General features: G+C 40.1%; 1 protein-coding gene and 1 long non-coding RNA gene across 2 annotated transcripts in view; one reads left to right on the plus strand and one right to left on the minus strand.

Moving 5' to 3' along the window:
• The window catches only part of LOC107079879 (uncharacterized), a 33,734-nt gene extending 8,777 nt beyond the window's left edge, over positions 1 to 24,957 (plus strand). Inside the window, exons 2-3 of the long non-coding RNA XR_001480785.2 lie at positions 20,305 to 20,414; positions 23,195 to 24,957. This is a non-coding gene — a long non-coding RNA (uncharacterized lncRNA). The remainder of the gene's footprint in view (positions 1 to 20,304; positions 20,415 to 23,194) is intronic.
• LOC102689638 (olfactomedin-like protein 2A) overlaps positions 20,692 to 25,142 on the minus strand; it is a 104,598-nt gene continuing 100,147 nt past the window's right edge. The window contains exon 9 of the transcript XR_011183435.1: positions 20,692 to 20,701. The gene's annotated coding sequence lies outside the window, so the exon portion shown is untranslated. The remainder of the gene's footprint in view (positions 20,702 to 25,142) is intronic.

Genomic DNA, 25,142 nt, shown 5'->3' on the forward strand with positions numbered 1-25,142 from the left:
AGGCAACTTGAGGGTGCCTATAAAGTTTGTGAACCCCTAATCTAATTTGGGGGATGACGGTTTATCCTTGTTTAATCAAAACCATCCATTTTCTAACTGCTTCAGCCAATTCAGGGTCTTGAGGGACTCAGAGCCTATCCCAGCACGCAGTGGGCACTATGAAACGCTTTCTTTTGTGTATTTCTTTAAGCTTGCAATCCGTTTGAAAGCCAACATGGTATTGAAGATGGGTTTTATGCTGTGAATAGTGAAAACCTGAGTGTTTATGTAACGCCTGTAACTTTTTTTTATGCAACCTAGCAAGCTGCCTGGCCTTGATCTGCACCCACTGGGCTCTGTTTCATGATCCCTCTGTTGTGGGAAGGGAACTCCTACTGGTACATCAGCTGATGCAGGGGTAAAGCCCAAGGAGCAGCTCACTGACATGAAGTATCATATCTCCCCCAGCGCAGTCCTGAGCCAGCTTTGGGTCACTCCCAAAAGAGCCCAAATTCCACCCCCAGTCTTATTGGGTCTGCCCACTGCTGCCTGAGTCGCCCAGTATGTGTAGGGTGTCCTCTTCCAGAAACCGCTGGAATCTGTCTGGGAAGAAAAATCCAGGGCCTGACATTCATGCAACAGGAGAGCAAAAAATACAGAATTTTTGGCATTGTCTACTGCTTATCTGCCATGAAAATTCCTGCATCCTGCCGATTGTGCAGAGCTGGAAGGCATATAAAATGCCCCTTTTTTAAAAAAAAGTCAGGGCCAGAAGACGTAACTGAGACAAAAATGCATACAATTGTGTTGAAAAGCTGAATTGTGCTCTTTTGTTCAGCACAAAGAATACCTCCAGTAATAAATTTGCCCATAAGTGATTAAAGACAAGCTTTTTACAAACTTTTCTAAAGCTTTTTAGAAAATTAAAATCAATTTCAAGCATGTATAACAAAAGGAGAAAAAAATACTCTAGACTTTAGTTAAGGTTATATGTTTTTATTAATACAGTTGAATTAAATTTAAACTTTCTAATGCTGTAGTCTAATATTCCATCCATAGTTACCAAGCAGGCCTTTAGAATCAGACATGTATCCATTTTCATTAACGGTTTAGTATAATTACAGGGTGGTTTAGTATAATTACAAAGGCCAGATCCAGGAGAGAATGGCCACAAGGCAGGGCACACATCTTAGGGCAAACACTCACACACATTGAACAATTTATAATGCTTACACTTAGTGTGCTTTTCTGGACACTCCACTCGAAGTGTTTTACAGGTAATGGGGACTCCCCTCCACCACCACCAGTGTGCAGCCTCTCCTGGATGATGTGACAGCAGCCAGAGTGCGCCAGTACTCTCCCCACACACCAGCTCTCAGTGGGGAGGAGAGCAGAGTGATGAAGCCAGTTCATAATGGGGATTTTTAGAAGGCCATGATTAGTAAAGGGTTTAACTGGGGTTAACATCTCTACTCTTTTTGAGAAACATCCTGGGACTTTTAATGACCATGGAGAGTCAGGACCTCAGTTTTACAGCTCATCTGAAGGACAGATACTTTATTTTTTTACAGTGTAGTGTCCTCGTCACTGTACTTGTACGTTTGGACCCATGCATACCTACTCTTCCACCAGCAACCTTAGTTTTTCCCAGGAGGTCTCCCATCCAAGTACTGGCCAGGCTCACACTGCTGAGCTTCAGTGGGTAATTTTTTTTGAAGAGGTCTTTGAGATCCATAGTATAAAATATAAAAAAAGGAACTGGAACAAACAGTTTCTGATGTTTAATTTCAATTCTAGCTATTACAATATAATAGCATTGGCTATCTAAAGATTATAGAACCATTCATCATAACTGGATTTGCTCAGTGATTTTTAAAAATAAAATGAGGTCTCAGAATTTCATGGCTTGTTTAATGTCCTTAGGTGGCCCAGTGATAATGTCAGTATTATGTAGGAGATAGCATTTTACCTCCTAGAAGACTGCCTTGGAAACTGATTTTAACATAAGCAGTCTGTGTTCTTGGAAGTCTGCCTGCCCTCGTAGCTCTGACTGATTAGGCAACACAAAGCTTCTTCTATTACAGTATAGACTGTCAGCCATTCAGTTTGTGACACTGTAGCCTGGTTGTCACACCATGATGGATCACTGATCTCAATGAGCTGCTGAACTATGGGTTCTGGTTGAAGCTGGAGTGTAGATATAGTTGGTCCATCAGAGTCAAGTTACAGTATATGTAGGTTGTTCCTCTTTGAAATATGATCTATATATACTTTATATAACTATATATATATAATTGCACTTTAGAAGATGCATATATTTTTCTGAATTGCAGAATTTACTGTAACAATAGTTTTTGAAGTTTTTTTCCCTCGTCTGACCCTGTTAAGTATGAAGCTATTTAAAGGGACAGTTTTCAATAAGAACAAGTAGCTCTTAAGTCTAAATCATTTTTGTTAGCTCGTACTGTATGGCCTCAATTTTATTTAGTCCAATTGAGGGCGTGATGTTGTAGTCCTTATAATTGAACTAAGTTTCACTGGGATGACAATGTTGACAAATATCCTGTGCTCTTAGCCTTCACAAATGGGGAAAAAAATACATTTCTAAGTACTCATGCGTTTTGGATGGGTGAAAAGGATTAGTTTCTCTTAGTTTAAGTGAAACATTTGACGACAATTTGTATTTTTGAAGCCTAAATGCTGCATGGTGAAAGTTATCTGGAAGGGATTAATGTAGATATTTTATTGTATCTGTCAATTTTATAAAAGTGTATACTGAGAGAAGCTGACTTCAATTTAAAGATCTAACAATACGTTCTTAATTTTTGGACTGCACTACATCTGATGTTATCTGTGGCATGTCATTATTTCACTGGTTGTATTGAGGTACATCCCTGTAGTTGAGGGGCAGCCACTATCCTCATCAAAATCTATGCCACTCAGAAGGGTTCCAGAGGTGTTGAATGAGAATGATTGGCTGAGTGGGATAAAAAGCAGAGTAGATGGAGCACTGCTGGAGAAACTGAGCTGTGTGAGCCACTCACTCCTCTGACAGGCAACAGCAGCATCGGATGAGTAGTTAAACAGTGCTCACAAAGGAAATTTGGACATGTCATGGAACATGTAAAACCTGTTGCACTTCTACAACAAATGCATCCCGTTGTCTCAAAAGAAATCTCTTCTGACAAATGAGTCCAAGAAGGTCATGTTGCATTCAATTGACGTGTCAAACGAGTATGTGTCTTTGTTCCGATCTCTTAGCTGATAGGAGTATGCTAGACTCCACATGAGGGAGCTGTTGATGCTCATTCTCTGGCTTTAAGAGGTCCACTTTCTTAGAAACGCTGACCCACGCTGCCTGTTTTGTCCTTTTTACCTGAGCCTCTTCATTCAGAAAAATCACGTGTCCCCATTGTACACACAAAGCCCGTAATATTAAGCTCTTTTCGCTTTTTCCTAAATCCTCTGATTAAGTTGAATTTTATTTCATTTTTCATATAGGGATGAAGGCATTTTTTCCCACAACAAAATCACGAAATCTCTCACTGATGTCATAGCAGTCTGTGATGAATTTATTTCTGCAGTAGTAGCACTATTGCTCAAACATTTAATATCTGACTTAGAGTGCATGCATATCATGTGGCTTTTTGGCATTCCTGAAACCCTGAATGAACCCTAGCTAAGAGCAATTAACTTTCTTAGTAAATTTAGGGCAGTGGGTTACTATGGCACATGGGCATAACTATACGCTCTGTAAGATTCACAGAAATTTCACCTGTTCTTTTTGTAGGAATGGTACTGTATTGTTCCATCTCTAGTATACACCTTGACATTTTTTTCTTACCCAATAATATGAAGTTGAATGAAGCAGGCACAGCAGCAGAAACCATCTTCCTTGAGCTCCATTTTAAAACAAGGCCAGCGTGTACCAACCAATTTAGAAACATGACCTGGCCAAGTCGCTTTTCTTGAGCACCTGTGGGAAGAGCAAAAACTGGGGTGCATACTACCAACATTAAGGGAGAAAATATTATCTACAGCTTTGACCCCTGAAAAACCGAGGAGGAGGTCAGACACTTAGGCCTCAACAGCAAGAAACTACCACTGTAGCATTCTCTAAATGGAAAGAAACAGTGGGAAGATGAGTAGTGTTTGGCTGTGAAGGTCTCTGTTAATGTTCAGCATTCAATGTTCAGGTTAATGGGCATGTAGAATTACCAAGGACATTCATCTTCCTACATGATGAAGTCACCGCCCAGATGGTGCAGCGATGAGTGCTGATATTTCACAGCTCTTGGTTTTGGTTCCAGACTGGGGGGCCTGCTTTCTGGTTTCCAAGTTCTCCTGCGTTTGAACAGGATTTCTAGGGGTGCGTCGAACTCCTCCCACATGCTGGCTAGGTTAATTGGTGTCTTGTGTGTGTCCTGTGATGGACTAGGATGCAGTCCTTCAGTGTGCCGCATAGGTCTGGAATGGGCTCTATGCAGCTACAACCCGTACCAGGAATAAGTGGCTTTCTGATATTTTTGTGTGGTTATATAAAAAAAGGCAGAAGAAGCATGCGCCAAATCCCTTTCTTAAACTAAAAAAAAAAGCGATTGCTTTTCCCATTGTGAACTGTCATGGAGTTGGCATATCTTCTTCGCATTCTGGGGCTGGAAAACAGTCAGACGTTCGCCGATGTCGAATGGGATAGCTGGACACAAAAGGCCATAGCCCTGAAGCCAGAGCGAGTGTCCCGTTTCTGGGAAACCCTGCTCTGAATCAGCCATTCCGAAACGCTGAACTATAACGAACAGACCCCCCTCTATGCTACAGAGCGCATCTGATCCATCCTCATAGCAGCAGTGTTGCATTTTGGAGCGCTTCCCTAGGAAAAACTGGAGTGGAGTCCCTCATGGGAAGCAGAATATACTGGTCACAAATCAGGCATGTTGTACTACCCTGGAGCCTTGAACATATGAGGTAGGAGGCTTCAACAGGATTAGCTCATAAATAGTGTGGGGAGTTTTCGGTGATGCCGGAGGTGATACCGGTCTTGATCAGTGCAAATAGCAAACTGGGAGTCATTTACACATCTTCCCAGACTTCAGGTACTGTGGTCTTGCTGGCACTCTGAGCTGTAAGCTTGAATGATTTGCTCAAGTCCCTCTTGTAGCGGGGGGGGCATGTTTTTGCTCTCTGTAGGAGAACGACGAGCTCGGGGCTTAGTATGCGCTGATCTCAATAACCTCGCCGCTCCTCTCAAGCTCAAAAACACGCTTTTCTTAAGCACTTCCATATGAGAGCCGCCACTGAGCTCTGTTTCCGTTACCAGGACCTTTTTTTGTTCTCCTTTATTAATCGTGCTCTTGATTTGATTTTGTCCTCATTGGCTTGAATGCGTTTGTTTTGGTACAGGGAGAGACTTTTATTGGCGATGTGTACTTGTGCAGTTCCTTTATCCCTGGGATGTAGTAAAAAAAAGCCTTTGGAAATAAACAGAAAACCTCAAGAACATGTAATAAATGCAGCACTTGAATAGAAAATTGTTTTGTGGCTTCTGAGGTACATAAAGTGCATACAAAGAACAGTACTCATCCAGATAGAGCTTTAGAGCATTATTTTATTTGTAGAGCTTTATAACAGTAACATCGGTTTTAGAAAAAAGGTGACTACTGAAGGTTGGCAAAAATGTCAATGTTTGGAATCACCTTTTTTTAAGTTGCGTATTATTTGGTGCCCCTGTCTTGTGCCCATTGCTTGCTGGGATAGGCTGCAGCTCCCCCACAACCCTGAATTGGATAAAGTGGTTAAAAATGGTTGGACATTTATGCAGTTGAATGCTTGATGTAGCGGAACAGGCCAACTATAATTTTTGTTAACATGAATGTGGTGCCTGGTATTACATGGCACAGAAGAAATCAGATGTGTTTCTCAGTGCTTTACAACTCTTGGATATCTCTAAAACATTCACAGTGCCACACAATTTTTTTTATGTTTCCCACATTTCCTTTTTTTCCCAGAATGAATAGATCCAAACCACAGGGATGTACCTTCATCTGAAAGACATTTGTTTTATAGTGGGGTTTCTCAAAACCATTTCTGGCCAATTCCATTTGCTCGTACACAGGATTTGGTTCACGAGAGGCGGGATATTAAAGCCAGCCACAATCTTCAAAATAAAATCATCACATAGCTGGAAAATTATACCAGCATAAACAATCTTAACCATATGGAGGCATTATTACTTTTAAAGTAAGCATGCCATGAAGCAAAATGTAAATGTCTATTTCAGTATTTGCACACAGAAGCTGGCTTGTGTTTTGACAGACCGGAATGATTTAGACCATGATAAATGGACTGTTTTAAAACTGAAAAACAGAAAGTTTTGCAGAAACCTAAAAAGAAAATAACACTGTAATTCAAACTGCATGTTTGGTGAATTAGAGATTACACAGGATAAAACTAAATCAGATTATCCTTACGAAACAGTTGACCATTTCTGGCACAATGTAAACCCCACAAATAACATGTTTATAAAAACAATCATTCAGGTGGATGAGTTTCATTTTACAGTTTTATATTTCAAAAGCCAGTTTCTGTTTTCATATCAGTTTCAGCGGATCACCGAGTGCTGAAATGCTGGTAATAATATCCATATTTTGTTTTACCATACATTTTAGGAAAAACTGCAATTTGGGAGCCACCTATAAAAGAATGAATCCAGCATGCCCATGTCCTGAAATTGTTTTACATATAGTTAATGCGAAGTTACACTTTGCAGTTCATTGATATTCTTCAGGCCTCATAAAATATCATTATCCTGCACAAGGAAAGACTTTTCTGATGCCAGGACTTGCAAGAGAATGAACAATTATTTCTCAGAAACATCTTGGGAATCTGCTGCCACAAGTGCAGAGGGGTTAATCAATTGTAGCTACAATCACGCGCCTTATATTTAACAAAGTATTCCTGTCTGGAGAAAAGAGTGATCAAATGGTCATCTAACGTGAAATAAAAATTATTTATGTGATGGTGGGATGGACAGACCTACTGCCTACTGGTGATCTCAAGTTCAGATGTATATAATCTCCAGTGCTTCTAGAATTTGGTGCAGTGAGGAGACCATGAATCCTTGATTTTGATTGAGTTTATAACAAAAGTTTGGGAGGGATGACAACTAGCCCATCTGTCAGTAATTTGTGATCAGTCCTGATGTCATTTCCTCACCTAAAACATTATAAAACTGTACATGATCTCCTTTTCTCCCTCGAATGTCTTTTTGCATCCCACTGCAGCTGCCCCTTGGTCGCTCCTTATGGTTCATTAAATGCATTTTCCCAAGCCTGGATTGTCTCCTGCCAGAGTGTCGCCTTTGTAAATATTTTATTGCGTCCAGAAGAAGAATTGCGCTCTGGAGGAAAAACAAAATGCACCCCATAACAGCCAACTCAAAATTAGTGTACTAAAAAGGGAGGAAATAATTGGAGAATATAAATATGGGAAAGATAAAGGAATCGGCAGAATTGCAGAGAATAGTATAAAGGGAAAAGTAATTGCCATTCATTAACAACCTAGTTTTAGACTTTATTGACTTCAAAACCAATTTGGTAAGAGCTGTCTCACTAATTTATGGACCTCAAGGGACTTTTTAATATAAAGGCTGCTGTAACCATATATCTTTATATTTTTGAAAAAGCTCCCTTGGGGGTTTCATAGCTATTAACTGATTACTCTCCAGTTACAACACCTATGTTTAACCTACGATACACCAAGGTGAATCCAGGGAGGAGATCATTTAGCATGATTTGTTCCCAGATCCAGACAGCATAATTGGTCAATAAAACCACAATTCCTAGATTTCCCACAAATGCCTACATTAGCCAGTGTGTGAAGAGTATCAGGGGATGGATCAGAGTTAACAGAGCCAGCACAGAATACTGTTAAACAGCACAAAGGAGGTTTCATTTTCTTGATGTGACCTGCACTTTCTCTGAGGGATTTTTCTTTTCTACAGTTAATGAAGAGACATTTAGAGGCTGCCATTGGAGAACTGGGTCTCCAAAACACTGAAAATAAAGCGTTGGGTATCAAAAATCCAAGCCTTGATACATCAGGCAGGAATTGTTTGAACACAGCAGTATTTATCTACTCCAGATTTCTGTTTTAACCTAAGTTGTTCCTCAGGCCATGCAAGTTCAAATTTTTACTGGTAGAAGTTCCACCCTCAGAATCCTCAAAGTCTGCTTAACAAAATTAATTCTAATTTTTCCATCTCACTTGGTGTCACTAGCAACCTGTACCAGTCTTCCCTGCTTGTCATACTAAAGACCCACTCTGTGTCTCTTTCCCTTAAATATCTGAGTTTTTCCCAGGGTTGTCAGATTCCCTTGATTGCCTTCTCCAGAGCCCCAGGCATCCCTGGGAATTGTAGTTTTTCCATCTTCAAACTGGCTACAGATCCTTTTCCTTTAAGCTAGAGTTGAGAATGTTCCAGCAGTCTATTACAACGCCCCTTTGGGTATTACAGTGTATAAGGAATTATCGCTAAAACAAACACCACACTAATTGTGTTGCTTTTTGATTATGTATTTGGTTCTTCACTTAAGGAAAATAATAGCACCAGGAATGAGGAATCCAACAGGCCACTGAGGTACTAGTCTGTGTATTTGGTTGCATTATGGAAGCAGGTACTTGCAAAGTGATGTTCAGTAGTGGGTACTATCAAATAGTGCAGTGCTAGTGATCAAACATTTTATTTGCATACAAACCTTATCCTTCTTCGGCCATGTTCAAGTTGAGTTGGCCATGACAGACTTGGGGTCACAGATACTTTTCCAATGATGAACGATGGAGTCTTTATCTTCATACAAAGCTGTGTCAATAGAGGTTCACTGGCAGTCTGCAATTTTCAAAAAAGGCCAACAAATCTTTCAAGCACCTAATGGTAAAATCACAATATGGATCTTTTCTTTGCTCCTGCATTCCCCAGAGCTCTATGTAAATCCATTGCCATTTACAGCACATATATGCCGTCCATATGTAAAGAGAGGAATCAATGTGCTGTTTATTATAGCAAAGCAATGCTGTGTAGCTGTGAGGCTTTGATGAGTGTGCCAGATGTTTGTATAAATTTGTATCCACTGTCTTATAAGTGGTGCATTGCTTCCACTGAGTTTCCTTTTCATCCGTTTATCCAGTCAAGCACATCAAAGCTGAAGGAAATTATATTTAATGATATTTAACCAGCTGACAAAGTAATGCCTTATGATGTCCAGCCATTGTCTCTTTACATCTCCTGCTTAAGTCTCGGAAAAGGATGATTATATTGATCCAATTAAATGAATAATCGGTTCAATTAGGTAACCAGGAGCAACCAGCATTCCCTGTGAACCTCAAGGACCAGAGTAGACCACCCCTGCAATGATAGAATAGTTTCATGGTTCATTCTAGGAATGCCTTGTCAACAGCCTCATGCTTTCACAGTTCCAAATGACATTTTATATATTAATCTGGCAAGTGTTTTATGTTTTGTTATATATATCAATGTGGAATCACCTCAGCTTATTTTACTCCTTGTACCATACAAAGAGAAAGAGGAGTTGCGTAAGCACACCTGCAACATGACCTATTTGGCAGTAGACACATTAATTATTTTATACACTGAGGGCCCCGCAATATCTTCCAGGAGATTTAGTATCGGTAGAAGGAATGATATATCCCTCTCCTCTGTGATGTCACTTCAAGCCTGCCTTCATGTCCCAGGAGTCACTGTTGCACAACAAGCTGAGGAGGTCTTAGCTGACTTGAATCCACTCAGCCCTGTGCGCATCCATCATCTGGCTGGTTGAGTGTTTCTACATGACACAACTCAGGCAGTGAGTGTCTGGGTATCCTACACTCCAGATCAATGCGTGCACTGGTTGAGCCACATTTCTAGTCTGAAGATTGCAATGGCTTTGCAATGTGGTAAAGAGTCATTGGAAGCAACTTCACAAAATCAGTTACTTTACTCAGATTGAGTGGCAAATGAGGAGTTTTTAAGACATACCTTCATTAGGGCATTAGGACTACAGATAATCAAGCAGTGAAGCCAATTAGAGAAGCATGCAGCACCTGTGGTATATTTTAATTCTCTTTTTTCATGTACATTTCAGAATCTGTAATCTAAGATCTCCCACGTTTGCAGGGTGGGTCAACCGTTTCACGGTCTTGAAATATCAGCAAGTTCACTTAGCACTTTTTAGACCCCTTCAGTACTATGCTTCACAAGTCAGTTGAGAGTTTTGTCTCATTGGCCACTAACTGCTTCCTCCTGTGACACAGTGAACCCACGCAGAAGTGGTGCTGAGACATGAATTCCTGCAGTTCTGAATTCAGATCCAGTTTATTTACACCTGACCTCACCGAAGACCTTCCCTGCAGGGAAACCACTGGATTGAGATGCAGATTTGGTCTTTCCTGGGCCCCAGTCCAGCTGGTTTTATATGCCTTTTAAAACTATTACTCCCTGTAAACCTGGTAAAAGGGTTAAAGAGGCTCAGTTAAATGAATGCTTAGTTGAGTTAAGTAAATAAGAAGCACCTGTGGTCTCAGAAGGAACTGATTCGAAGTTCTGTGAAGCAGGGAATGAGCCCCCTTGTACGTCTCATACCCAGTGGACCCCCTGTGTTTGGTGATCACAGTTGTGTAGCAATATTTAGAAGGAGGCTCACTACAAAAGTCCTATTGAAAGATTTGTCTGTTGTTGCAGGATAGTAATGTTTTATTGACTTATTTATAATAATTTTCAAGCACATTGTATTCTTTTCTTTTGTAGAAGAAAAATATCAATTTTGCTTCTAAGAAGTGCTTTTGGAATTAAACCATATGGTTTGTGGTAATTTAACTGTATGGAATGCTGTCCAAACAAACTACTTCATTGTAAAAGGATCTTGGAGGTGAGAAATTTGTACTAAAGTTGTGCTACAAATTGAATGAAGCCACTTTTTGACTAGTATGTTTTGTCTATGTGATTAATAACATCACAATTGTATAAGGCTGTATGTTTTAAATCTTTTTAAAAATAAAAATTTATTTTTATTATACAGTAACAGCTTATATTTAAGCTGTCTGACAATGAATTAACAATTTGTTTCCCAAATGTTTAATCTGTTTAGTGATATCTGTATTTTTAATACAACTGGCAATCATAGTCTTCCGAAGGCCTTATAAAACTTAGTTTTATATTAAGACTGAAAACACCACAGTAGAAGAGCATTCTTTTAGTAATGAAGCTGGCCAGGCCTGCTGGTTTAAAAGGAAAACAAACAACCAATGTTGCCACATTACTTTAAAAAAAACAACTTTCTAAGATGTTAAAAATTAGGGTGTTAAATTTTGAATTTCTAAGGTGGAGTTGCATTCCATGTGTGTTAAACAACAATTTTGAAATACTTTGGTTTTTCTTATGGCTTCATGTATTTATAAATGCTGAAGTTATGGTTTAACTCTTACTGGAGCTGCGCTGAGACACTTTATATGTACCCGGGGCTGTATGAAGTCACCATGAGCTCCGATTATTTCGTGCAGCAGCTTAGCATGAAGTCTACATAGCAATGCGCAGTCTACCACAGTATTTTAACCCATTCAGCTGTTTATTTGTCGTTGTGCAGAGGCAATGATGGTCCTGAGACGATCAGTTTCAGTGCTTAGGAGCAGAGTTGCAATAATGATACCTGCATTGACAGCCATCCCGATCTTAGTCAAGTTATTACAATCTTTGCTATCTCTGTGTGTTGGTATGTTTGAAATTTAATACCTTGAAGGTTTTAATAGTTAAAATAACAGTGTCTCATCACAACATCAACTTATTACCAGAAAGAGCATCATTTGTTTATCAAACACAAGGTGGATTGCTGACTCCATGTGGTAAAGCATAAAGCCCTCCCTCCATGTGCAAACCGGTTCAGTGTTGTGGAGCAGCAGGAGCCTGGGTCACAAGGCAGGGTACACTCTGGACAGGATGCCAATCCATTGCAGGGCAAACGGTTACAAACAGGCACGCACTCAGCCAGCAGGCCCAATTGAACCGGAAGCCAATTATCCTACCAGTATGTCTTTGGACTGTGGGAGGAAATGGGAGCACCTGGAGGAAACCCACACAAACATGGGGAGAGCATACAAGCTCTACGCAGTTAGAACCACAGGGCGGTATTGAACCCAGGGCCCGCGGAAGCGATGATAACTATTGAACCACTGTGCGACCCATCGAGCCCATCAAGTGAAATGTACTGTCATTAATATTACATTTAGTGCATTAGACTTGATATACGTTAACTGAGAAGTGTAATCTCTAAGCAAATTTTTACTATTGTCATAGAACTCACAATTTGTCATTTTACACGTGATTCAAAGGCTTTTGCAAACTACTTGACATCGTGGACATTATGAAGGAGCATGGCAAATCTCAATGCATTGTTGCGGCACAAGCCATGAGGGTTGTAATATTTGACTGGCTTTAAAAAACCCATTTGTTAAATCGATTATACTGTAGTTACACGGCCCCCTGTTGCACTTCCATGTCAAGTAGTTCTTTGGTAAGTGTGATCCCTCAAGAAAAGACAAATTACAGCTGCCTTTCAGTGAAGAATCGGTTGGCTCAAGAGTCATAGTTCATTGCCTCAGGACGCTCAATACTATGAAAAGTGTTAAATCAGTGTAATTTTTGTAATTTGAATGTGCTTTAACTCAACAGAACAAATAAACATTGATCATAAACTCAACATGCAGTTCAAACATCTAATCTGGAGAACCGGTAGAATTTGTGCTGCCTGCATGAAATGGTTAATTCTTGGCTGCAGAGATTCCTTCGGGGATACCAACAAAGTCTTTTGTCTGTTCATTAAACTAAGTTTGCATTGCCTTCTGTAATCAATAGTGTTAAACAGGATATACTGTAAGTGAGTGAAAGCCCTTCATGTATCCCCCCTATTAAAGTAATTTAATTTAATAAAAAGTAATTTAATAAGCATTTCTGTGGCAAAACTGAATTGTGGTGGTCTGCCTTGTACAGATCTTTTCGAGCCTGCGATCTTCAGCGAGCACCATTGTATGTTTACAGATTGGCCATTGAGTGTGCTAAACCAATGTGGGTTGAATGCAATTAAGTTATGGGGATTGGGATTGGGATCTGCTCTCTCCCAGAGGTTACTGAGATCATTGGCAAGATCACAAGGCTCCTAATTGGAGACACTCTTGTTTTCAAAGATGCATTTTTGAGTAATGTGTGCACAGCTTTGTGGGAGTATGGAATTAATGTTTGTCTGGGGCGACACATAAGCTATTAAATGCTTTTGCCACGTCACAGAGTCAATCTGTTTGGCAGCCTTTCCTTTGATCTTGGTGAAAACTGAGTGCTGTTTTGTCTGTTATGTAATATGGGCTAATACTGAGACTAGGTTTCATTCATGTATGATGTTACCATGAAGAAAATGAGCTGTCCTCGTTGAAAAGCAAAGTGAAATGCAGTGCAATTAAAATCCATGTGGTTGCTAACATTGATAGATTCTTGGTTTGAAGAATTACCCTGTGTGCCAAGATCTGAACGTCACCTGACTTATTGAAGAATATTTTGTTCTGCAGTCTAAAACAAATTGAAAATCCCCGAGTTCAACAGACCATTCAGTCCATGAAGATAGCACAGAGGCTTTATCCTGTCTCTTGTAAAGGAACATCTGCCTTAAATGGCACAGCCGGGTATACATCATGGACTGGAGGTGGGGAGGTCCTTACTCTTGGGTTTCTAAATGATGTATATGTGTTACAGAATAATCTACTGTTAAGAGTCCACTAGCTATAGAAAAGCATTAATCTGTTCTAGATAAAATGGCTAGAGAGTGGTCTCTGGTCAGAATGTCCCTATGAATTTCAGAGTATTTGTGTCAGCTAATATTCATCCATTAACCAATCAACATCCTGAAATGAGTGAGCTGTGATTTATTTAGTGGGTCAATTGCTTCCATGAAGCTAAATGACTTGCATCCTTCAGAGTGGCAATAATACATTAGTCAACAGGGTGGACTGACAGGGTGTGTAAGCTTGCACTCTGAATGAACTGTTGTCAGAAGTCCCCAGGAATGGGGCAATGTTGACTGTTGCTACTCCACAGCTAATCAGTAGATCAAACATGTCACAAAAGTGCTACTCTAATGAGGTCCTAACCGATTCAGCAGTAAACAGACAAAAACCAACCGGAAGAGTCACAGACAGTGAAAACCTCAGGCCTTCCAATTCAAGAATCATTTTTCAGAATTTACGGAGGCATTGGAGAGGTGCAGTGATGTCTCATTGGCTAATCATACCAGGACAGTTTGAAGAACCACATTTTTGAACATGGGTTTTGCACCACGGTTAATGAGGTGGTTAATTCTATACAATATCTAAAATAACTAAGGTTTCCAGGGTATTACCTTCAAGAAGTTAGTTTGGAAAAAGACATGTTTTAGATGTTTTTTGCCATACTTTGAGCATTCTCTCAAAAATACCTAACAGGTGCATAACCATAACATTCCTTTATTTAATTAGATTTCTTAGCCATTATGTCTGTATTGTAACGTCAGCAGGAAAGTACAACAGTATATGTTTGGAAAAAGAAACGAAAGGATGAAAAAATGGCACACTACACCAAGGACATTAACACATAAACATGATAAAGGATTTGAGTGGTCTCTGATTACATAAAGATATTAAAAGAATCCTGCATTGTGGTGATGTTTTTTAACCAGTGAAGAAAACATTCCATAAAACATGGATCCATTTTACCTGGTGAGATACATGTTTGTTCATATTTCATATTCACTTAATATTTATAGGATCTTCATCCCCAGTCATATTAATTAAATCTGAAAGAATCTTTGGGACTTATTTTCTTGTGGACAGATTTAAAAAAATCACAAGATATGTTAGTTTTGAGTCAATGACTCCATTGCTATCTTGTATCCAGATCATGATCTCTTGCTCCCTTAATTCCAGTCCAATCTGATTGCTACTGTAGCTCTCATCCTGAATCTGGAATATTTCAAGCCAATGCAGTTACCCTATCTGTGGATGGTCCTGTTCTTGAGCTTGAGTCTAAACTGAAGAACCTGCGGGTGATATTTGATCCAGGCTTGATGTTTGACCCACATGTGAAACATGAAAAGCTGGGTCAGCACATTGTCTTCTCCTGAATTGACTACTGTAGGGTTCTACTTGCTCGGGTTTTTAAATCCACACTGAACAAACTCCATTATGTCCAATGTTCAGCTGCCAGAATCCTGACCAGCCCTTGTGCAAGCCTGGAGTCCTCGCCCTGGCTTCCTATCCGGTTTTGTCGACTTTATAATACTCATGCTCACCTATAAGACCCTGCATGGGTCAGCACTTCAGTACCTGTCTGAGATTCCTGGTTCTGTGTCCCTTTGCTCCTGCTATATTCTGTACTCCCTTCTACTATCTCCCCTTATTTGTATATTCATTGCATATTTCATGTACTTTTGTTTCAAGTGCTTCGAGAGGCTATAAAAATACATTTGGATTATGTATTATCCATTTACTGTTTTAAATGTGAACATTATAGTAATAACTTAAAATAAAAAATGTATTCTGGTTGACAGCCACGAATGTTGTTTTGAACCCGTTTTATCCAGTTCACCAACTGTCAGGATTAATTACTTGTTATATATAACGGAGAGGAAAAGGATCTCAAACCTGCAGGCCCAACGGAGGGGCCAGCGGATACCGGTATGAGAGGGGTGTGGTACCAGTCTTCCTCTGGGGGAAGGCGTGTTAGGAAAGAGCCTGGATTATGTGGGAAGCCTGGGCTTGGCTAGGCCCACTGAGAGACAACAGATCTCCTCCCGGGCTTCGGCGGCGGCAGTCTGGAAGAGATGGAAACAAGGTTGCCAAATATCTAATAATGTGCTGGAAAGAAATTAGAAGTGAGTTAAAAATAATGAGTTGGTGTTTTGTAATGGTGAAATCCGTCTATGTACAATAACATCCTGGGACTCATCTACATTACTGTCAGTTAATTATGTTTGTGTTATTGGTTATTGGTGTTCTAGCAGTCGAGGGGTCTATCGGTATTAAATTGAGGGTAACAGAGCTGAAGAACAAAGCTCATCACAACTGTTTTGCTGAGAATGATGTGACAATGTTATCATACCATGGAAACTCCAGAAATGGAGTCTGACAATGATGTATATGTTCGTTGAACGCAATGGAAGTGAAGTTACAGTATGTACCGATTTGTGTTTCATGTGTTGGGGCTTGCCCGTGCTGGTGAAATGGGTTGGGTTGTAAATGTGTGAATGGGGCAGTGAAGGGGTGGCGAAATTAATGTGGTTTTGCGAGTAGAGAACTGAATGACGGAAAGTTGCTGGGTGTTCTCCGGTTGACACTGCTACCTGTGTGATCATAGCCACCACAAGGATAAACAAACTAATACTATAGAAATAACTTAACACTGAAAGGCCTGCGCCCTGGCAACTCTGTTTAGCAGTTAGGCTTTCTTTTGAACAGAAGTGCCAATTCTCTTTGATGCTTTATAGAGGACATGGGGGAATTTTTCCATGTTGTCTGTTGCTTAAAAATGTAAAAGTACAATTTACTTTTCTCTGTTGGGTGTAATGAATCTTAAAATCATCAGATTAATATGATGATGTCCATGTAACTGACCACTACAATATATTTCTTGTGAAGTTTAACAGTGATGATGGAATGTACTATGTAGATAATTATTGTAAGAATTCCAGAGCACAGAATTGAATAATATGTGATCCAACGCAATCTGTGCCAGATTTAGAGATGTAAAGTAATCCGTGCCATAGGCTCTAAGCCTCCAACATCAAGACCTTTCAGCATCACTATAAAGATAGGCTATAACAGCTGGTTTCCACCCAAGACTGTTCACAGTGAAGATTCCAGCAACATTTGTATTGGATAGTGAAGGCTGTTTTGCTAAATCCCAGAAGATCCGTGTAAAAATATTTGCACATGAATGCCATGGGATTCAGTAACAAATGATCCTTCTCTGAAAAAATGTGTAAAGGTTTGGTTAGGCTGTTTGCTCCAGGAATAATTCTAAAGTTTCATTTTCAGTAGAGCTTGACAGTGAGTGGCACACAGCATAGCACTCTGTTAGATTACAAGAAGACCTGACTAGGAAGGGAGGCTAGTGGTGCTGTGACCGTCGCGGTTCTGCGCGGGCTCGTGCCCTCTGTCACCCCCATTCCCTCCCGCAGCACCTGGAGCGCGAACCCGGGTCTCCGGTGTAAAGCAACAAGGAACCAGCCGCATGGGCTAAAGGAGATCTCCCCCAGCCCAGGCAGCTGAGGTCCCTGCTACGCGCAGCGAGGGCGATGACGTCACCGTATCCGAACTAGCTCCGCTACAGTGCCATCCCCCTAGTATGGTTGCCGTTATTTAAATTTCCCATGATCTTATCCCACGATTCCTTGAAGAATCCTGGATTCTTGGCTTCAGGTGTGAATCCCTGGGTTGGTGGCAGCTCACGGTACAAGGCTGGCCGTGACTGTGACGTTTCCACGAATGAGTGCCGCTCCTCCTACCACTACCGAGTAGTACTTTTCAAAGTACTGTAAAGACTCGACCTTATGCATCAACGAGGTTTCAAAAGAACTCCGGGTCGAAGTAGTGGAAGTTGTGGAAAGGCACAGACCAGGGGATAGGTATAGTGTATACAAAATTTACGCAGGCTCTGAATATCCCTTGGAGCACAGTCAACGCAATGAGTCATTGGGAGGTCTATAGAATCGCCAAGACCCTGTCTAGATCAGCCCCTCTTCCAAGACGCCAAGGTGAAGTACCAGGAGTGTAGCAAGATTGTGAAGGAGAAGGCCCTCGAGAGGCAAATGGGATGACCAAACTGATCAGAGAGGCTGTGAAGAGGCCAACAACAACGTTGAAAGAGCCACATACAGGTTTTTATGGCCAAGACTGGTCAAAGTGTGCAGGTGTGGACAATATCCCGAGCACACCACAGACCCGGCCAATATGTCAGGATGGCAAAAAGGAAGGCATTACTGGGGAAAAAAAACAAACGGCTTTTATAAGTGATACTGAAAACCATGTGGTAAACGTTTTGTGGTTTGACGAAACTAAAATGGAACTCTTTGACCTAAAAGCAAAGCGTTATGTTGGGTGCAAACCCAAAACAGCACATCAGAACACCAGCCCTGCTGTGAGACATGGTGGTGACAGCATATAATAATGGGGATGTTTAATTAAAATCTGTGCCACTGATATATCCAAATATGAAAAATGTTCAAGGGGGTATAGTAACTTTCTATAGGCACTATAGGTTAACCAGACGCCAGTCATTTGTAATGTCGGCCAGCCTCAAATCATGCCTAACCATGGCAAAGACAAAACCAGAAAAACCAGTCAGTTTGCTTACGAATCCTTTTAAATACTGTTCCTACAGATGTCCGTTTCCTATTTTGAAGGAAGAAGGATTAAGGCAGCCTCAGCCCATCTGTTAACATGTTAATCTATACATTTCATTTAATAATTTGCTTTCCACAGTATTTACAGTACGTTACATAAAGTTAAAAACTATCAAATGTTCCAGAAAAATAAATGTTCCTCTAGGCTTTTTCTAATTCCTTTATTAAATAGTGTTCTGTGTAACTAAGCAATTTATTTCATGTTTAGCCTGGCAGCTTTTCCAGATTTAGCCACCCAGCTGTTCCCATATTGTTTTTGGATGTTTTTCAAAGTTCCCTTCAATTCCAGAAAATGTCAGGAGGTGCAGCTTCTTCTGCTCTCCCCTTGCTCTTCAGTGTGAAGTGTGTCCTTGCACACCATTATTCAAAGTCAGAACTAGCCAGATATTCACTGCCTGATCATCTTAGACCGGAATCTCTCTCTGCATAGCTGGTTTTCTAAGTACTGAGCAAAAGATGGCAGTCTCCCTTCCAGTGAGGTGGTTTCAAGCTGGAATTTCACGTTTGGCGAAGGGAAATAAACGGAAATGAAAAGTCAACAACACATAAGAGTGCTTCTGAAACATGACATGCCAGTATATCATGTGACACGGAACCCCAAATGGCGTGGTGATTTCATGCTAATTTCAAGTTACCCCCATCTTTTTCACATGAAGGATTAAGGCGGATGATGTGCTGTGTGTACAGTTACCTTCAGATGTGGAAATTTTGCTCTTTCTTATTTACAACGCAGGCATCTCAGACACATCAGAGGAAATCCTTTTGTCACATCTAGTCTGGGGGGTCATTTTATGCCTTAAAAAGAGTGGGCCACCACACATTTCTCACAGGTGTATATCCACACCACAGTGAGAAGAGCCCCCTATGAATACACTGAACCTGGCTGCTGTTTGACCATGAACAGCCGTGTTCCACTGGAGAAGATTGTGTGCCACTCTGACTAGAGAACACCATATTCATGTACCTTAGTTCACTGTTTGCTGTTCCACACTTAAAGCAGTGTGGAAACTCACTATGGATGCATTAGATGTTGAATGTGTAACATTGATCTTTTACTTTCAAAGATAAATGCAATAACTTTAACATTATGAATCTTTCCATATTTTGTGTGATCAATTAAAAATCTGGCTGAAGGACTTGTCAGGTGGGACTTTGTTGATAGCAGATGTAAAGCAACTTTTTATCTTGGTGTTGCATGTGAATCAGAACATTATAGAACCTGTAACAGTTCATTAAGTGTTACAGAATATCTGTTGCATGTCAGAATATAACAATTTGTGCTTTTCATAATCTCAATTTACATGAATTGAGATTTTACTTTAAAAAATATCTATACCTTTCCACTTTTAGGCCACAATAAAATTTAAAGCTAATTCAATTCAAGCTAATTGTTTAGATGTCTTTATTCTTATCTAATTCTAAAACCTAAAATTTTCCTCATGTATTTTATAGCTCATGGAATGTAAAGATTGAAAATGAAAAAGTCCTGTAGTATATGGCTTGTTTAATATAAGTTGTCAAGTAGCTGTATATAAATAGTTGGATTAAAATGTCAATGATATGAAGAGGCCACTATGTGAGACTAAAGGCTCATTAAGGTCTGTAAATGGAGTGAAAGGTTTATTAGATCATGAAAGTATTATGTGCTATGCAAAATCTCTTCAGGGTGTATCGATTCGTGGTGGGGTTTCTGGTTAAGACAGGATGCTCATGCGGTGTGCTCATAGGATGTTTGTCTTTTTCTAACAGCATGTTTCGGAGATAATCACCAGGGAAAAGAGGTAATCTAGCAAATGCCCAATTGTGAACTCTCCTCTGGCTATTAATCTGATTTCCCTGTATTGTCTATCATTAGGTCAAGAGAACCATTAAAGACATCAGCCACAGAGAATAAGCGCATTTCATCAACAGGGGTCTGACTGTGAGATCGTTCACTGGAACAAAGACACTGAATCATCTCAGCTGGTAAGTCTGGGCCTGCAGAGGTCTTGAGATCATCAGCAGGTCTGGTACCACCTTTTCTGAGTTAAGATTGATCAAAAGGAGGCTTCAAATTCCTAGGAGGTATAAAAGAGAACCAAAACATTTAGAAAACTGAAATAGTTTTTAAAAAATATAGCAACGACTTAGGCAGGGAGGTAGGAAGAAGGATTAACTTGCACGGATGAACGCTTCCTAAAATGAAAGACTGTGGGCTGATTTTAAAAGCCTGCAACACTTCTAGAGCTTGCTCTTTCTCAAAGTTTTAACTGCTTGATTAACTTAACCATGTTTCCAAGGGATTATTGAAGGAAAATCACAGTAATGGGACATGATTGTATCAAGTTCTAGTTTGTCAGTCCAGTCATATACAAATATATAGAGGAGCGAGATCTCGTTCTCCAGGTCTATGGTGCGAATACAGACAGACACTGACAAGACAATGTCATAGACATTTCTGACAGGGTACAGAGTACATAAAGTGCAATGTGCTAGTGCAATTTACTTTACGGATTGTGCAAAGAATACATCAGACAGTATGCCTGACATTAGGCAAAAAAGTAGGTTTCCAGATTTGGAGTAGGTGCAGTAGGTACCTGGGTGTTGAGGAGCCTGACAACCTGTGGGGAAAAAAAGCTGTCTGGTGGAGCCCGTATACAACATCTATAATGTTCAAAAGAGGAAGTTGTATTACACAATATTTTATGCCACATAATTATAGCTCCTAGTTTAAATCTGCTTTAATTATTCCGTCTGCACTAATGTTTGCTTTATCCCTCTGTTTACATTTTCACTTCAGTATGGTCCCTTTCCTGAGACATGAATCTCACCCTCCAGTTTGCTATGGTAACCCATGTAAAGTGTTTCACTGCCTGGCGTGCGGTAATGTGTTCCTCCAGCCTTTTCCTTTCTCAATATTCCCACACTTGTTTAAAGGTAAAACCTACTTTTGGACACTCCAAACCTCTGGGACTTTACAAAGGCCTTTTTTTTCCTTCTGTCAATCAGCCACTGTGGTGTTTTCTCCATTTGCAGAATCAAAGGGAACACTATACTGTAAACAGGCGCCGTCCTTCGGATGAGACGTAAAACCGAGGTCCTGACTCTCTGTGGTCATTAAAAATCCCAGGGCTCTTCTCGAAAAGAGTAGGGGTGTACCCCGGTGTCCTGGCCAAATTTCCAATTGGCCCTTACTAATCATGGCCTCCTAATAATCCCCCTCTATGAATTGGCTACATTACTCTGCTCTCCTCCCCACTGATAGCTGATGTGTGGTGAGTGTTCTGGCGTACTATGGCTGCCGTCGCATCATCCAGGTGGATGCTGCACATTGGTGGTGGTGGAGGGGAGTCCCCATTACCTGTAAAGCGCTTTGAGTGGAGTGTCCAGAAAAGTGCTATATAAGTGTAAGCAATTATTATTATTATTATTAAAGGGGCCTTCTAAGAGATGGGCAAATCCAACTGAAGAGGACAAAGATTTGAATTATAAGGAGTCCACTTGGCCCTTTAAGTAATTACTGCAGAGTCCACCACCTGTGAGGATTGTAACATGACTGCAGTAATTAATGTAATTAGCTGTGTAATTATTTCCAGACACTAAACTCGGCACCTTTCCCTGCCAAGAAGAGGTGAATCTGTTAAATTTCAGGGGTGCTCTTGAGTGCGCAGGTTAAGTCATATCTCCAGTTTTACTGTAAGTGTACTAGACCATGCAAATCCAGCGGCTTCTTACATTTTGTAGCAGCATGTGTTTTCTCATTCAGTGGAGGCCAGGTGTTTGCTCTCTGGTATAACTGATGACAAGACAGATTCACATTTGTTCCTTGGGTGGTGAGCTTTCACCGCTAAAATGGTGCATACGTCTCGTATCACAAATTTAAAGTACATCACTTAAAACATGCCTCAGAATGATTTATTGATGGTCAAGAAATAGAGACTACACATACAGTATATAAAACTTTGATGGATTTTACATGTTAATTTATGTTTCACTTGTGAGTTCAGGCAGTTTGTGTATTAAAGAACAGGTTTCATGTGCCTTAAAGTGCAGGAAGTGCTTAGAGATTTAAATTCACCTGTCTTTTCAATTTGACTCTGTTTCTCTAAAATGCTTTTTTAGTAGTTATCTGGAGAACGTCATGTAATCCTCAAGTGATACAGACCAGAGGAAACCTGTTTTTTTCAGTTTCTTACACAATTTTGCTCAGTTATGCAACCCAATAATCTCCTGATCTCATGAAGCTATTTTGAAAAATTGTTATACAAATGAAGCTGCATATATCTGATGTACAGTATATATCGTATTTTGTGAACTTGCTGCCCATTTTACTAAGTTTTGTGAAAACAGATAGATGACTCGCAAAACCATAGAGATGAAATAAGCTTTTATAAAATACCAAACCCTTAATACTTAAGTCAAATTGAGCAATGTTGTCAGACTCTGGAAATGGAAATCCCATTTAAAATTGTGCTTAGTTGACTTCACATGAAACTCTCGCAATTTAATAAAGATATGCTCTAGTTCCTCAGACGTGCTCTCCAATGGCATCTGGAGTGAATCATACAGTATTTCTCTTAAACTATAAAATTATTCACATCACAGATAATTAGAACAACTGTGGGAATGAAACTTGAGTATTTTCTCGTTTATTTTTGTAAGCCATGTCACTTGACTTTTAATAGATGCCAGACATCAAGATGAGTGTTAATTCCTTGAAAAGGGCCACAGTGGTGTTGAATTTTTTTTCCTGTTACATTACACAGAGGTACCCAGACTCTTCTTTGGAAAGAAGCCACTTGTAACTCTCAGGGGCCACAGAGGGTGGTCCGGCATTCCCTTCTGCCTCTGGACATCAAAGTGCAAACCCCCTGTAGCTAAACAGCCAAGCCACTTGAGTTGAAGCGATACCCAATGGAGCTAGCCAAGCTGAATTTCTGCAGGCTGCACCTGTGCAGACAATGAAGGGAGGCGCAGTTACAGGCAGTGTCCTTTCTGAAAGCTTGACTTTACAGGCCCTGGTGGAATCTGCACAGCTGGAATTTGCTATCCTGGTCCTGGTGTGCTACTCTGAAGGGCCCCCTGAGAAGAAAATGCATACCAACAAATGTAGACCATTTTTAACAGTCGCCATGCTCTTCATGAGACACTTGCAGTTTCCGTGTCAAATGTATTAAAAATACCTTCCTCTAACCTTATGTGCTTGGAATGCCTGCTTGTGGCACAAACCCAAGCTAGGTAGGGTTGCAAAGTTCAATTTAGACACAAATTGTCAGCATTTAATTTGCAGTGAAATGTTCTGTTGTGGATCCTCACTGAATCCTATAGAGCAGCTCCACCATAATGATGGAAATGATAAGGATGTACTTCTGCATTATTGAAAGACATCTTGAAAAGGCCATGTAGAAATATATGCTACATCGAGAGAACAGACTGTCTGATAGGAATTGCATGAATATACTGGGTACAATTCTCAATCCTGTGATTTTAATTGGTTTGTAGGATGCGGTCAACACTTTTTCCCCAAGATCTTTTTGGAAAATGGTGTGCTTGGTCCCCATTAAGATCTCCTATTAGGAGTCTATGAAGCCTGAATAGAAGCGTTACCTTCCCAGGTAAACGATTTGACCTGTTCTGCAACTGACACTGGATGTAACAAAATCGAGCAAACACCATGGTTCAGAATCCATACACACTCTGAATTTTGCTCAGCCACCTCATGCAAATTCACAAGCCAGTGTTAGAGGGTCTCGCCATTGGGTTACAAAAGTGAAGTTCAAGTGAGTGGACAGCTGAAAGTAATGCACTTGAACTTAATTCTGTTGATTGTGTCGGGCTGGAGTTTACCTCAGTTGACAATTACTTTGTCTTCCTGAAACCTCGGTACTGTGCAATGGTTTTGTCATTTCGAGTTGTGAACCACAGGCATCACTCTGGAGCCACTTCTAAATTTTTTTAGAACTGTGCTGGGTTTTTTTTTTTGAAGAAATTATGGGGGCTTAACAGCTTCATACTTTATATTCATCAGCTGAATATGAATTATGTTGTGAAAATTTGTTAGGCCAAAAGCAGAAGGCATGTTTTTCCAATTTACTGGTTTTGTGTTAAAGGCCAATTACTGGCTCCGAATGAAATGTTCACATTCAATGACTTTAGTTGGATATATGAGTAATTATTCCATTAAATAACAATGTATAACCCCGTGCAGCTAATGCACTTAATGTTTGTTACACATCTCAGCCAATATTTTAGGTTGCAATTAGTGGTCATACCATATTGTAGACTCTGGCGCCAAGAAACCAGTAATGGGTTTTGAGGCCTTTAAAAAAACATATCACTTTTGTTTGTTCATATCAAATGGGATTGTTTTGTACATTCATTTTTTTTACAAATTAAGAGACTCAAGTTTCTTTGTAGCTCACATAGTGAGACAGCCATCCTGTCTAACTATATAAATGAAATGAAATATTAAGCGATATTACAATAACAAATGCAGTGTTTCTTTCAATAAACAGATGTTTGCCAGTGATGTGCATAAATACAAATACATACTCAAATACATACTCAAATTACAATTGTGAGGAATAAAACAGCACATTTCTTAGTAATGCTAAAAATCCTCACCGCTACCACACACGAAGATGGAGTTCTATGCTGTAGTGCTTAATGTTTTCATTTGAACTTTAATTTTAATTCTGGTAAATGATGAAGCAC

Source organism: Lepisosteus oculatus, chromosome 24 (assembly GCF_040954835.1).
Source record: "Lepisosteus oculatus isolate fLepOcu1 chromosome 24, fLepOcu1.hap2, whole genome shotgun sequence".
NCBI classification, from domain to species: Eukaryota; Metazoa; Chordata; class Actinopteri; order Semionotiformes; family Lepisosteidae; genus Lepisosteus; species Lepisosteus oculatus.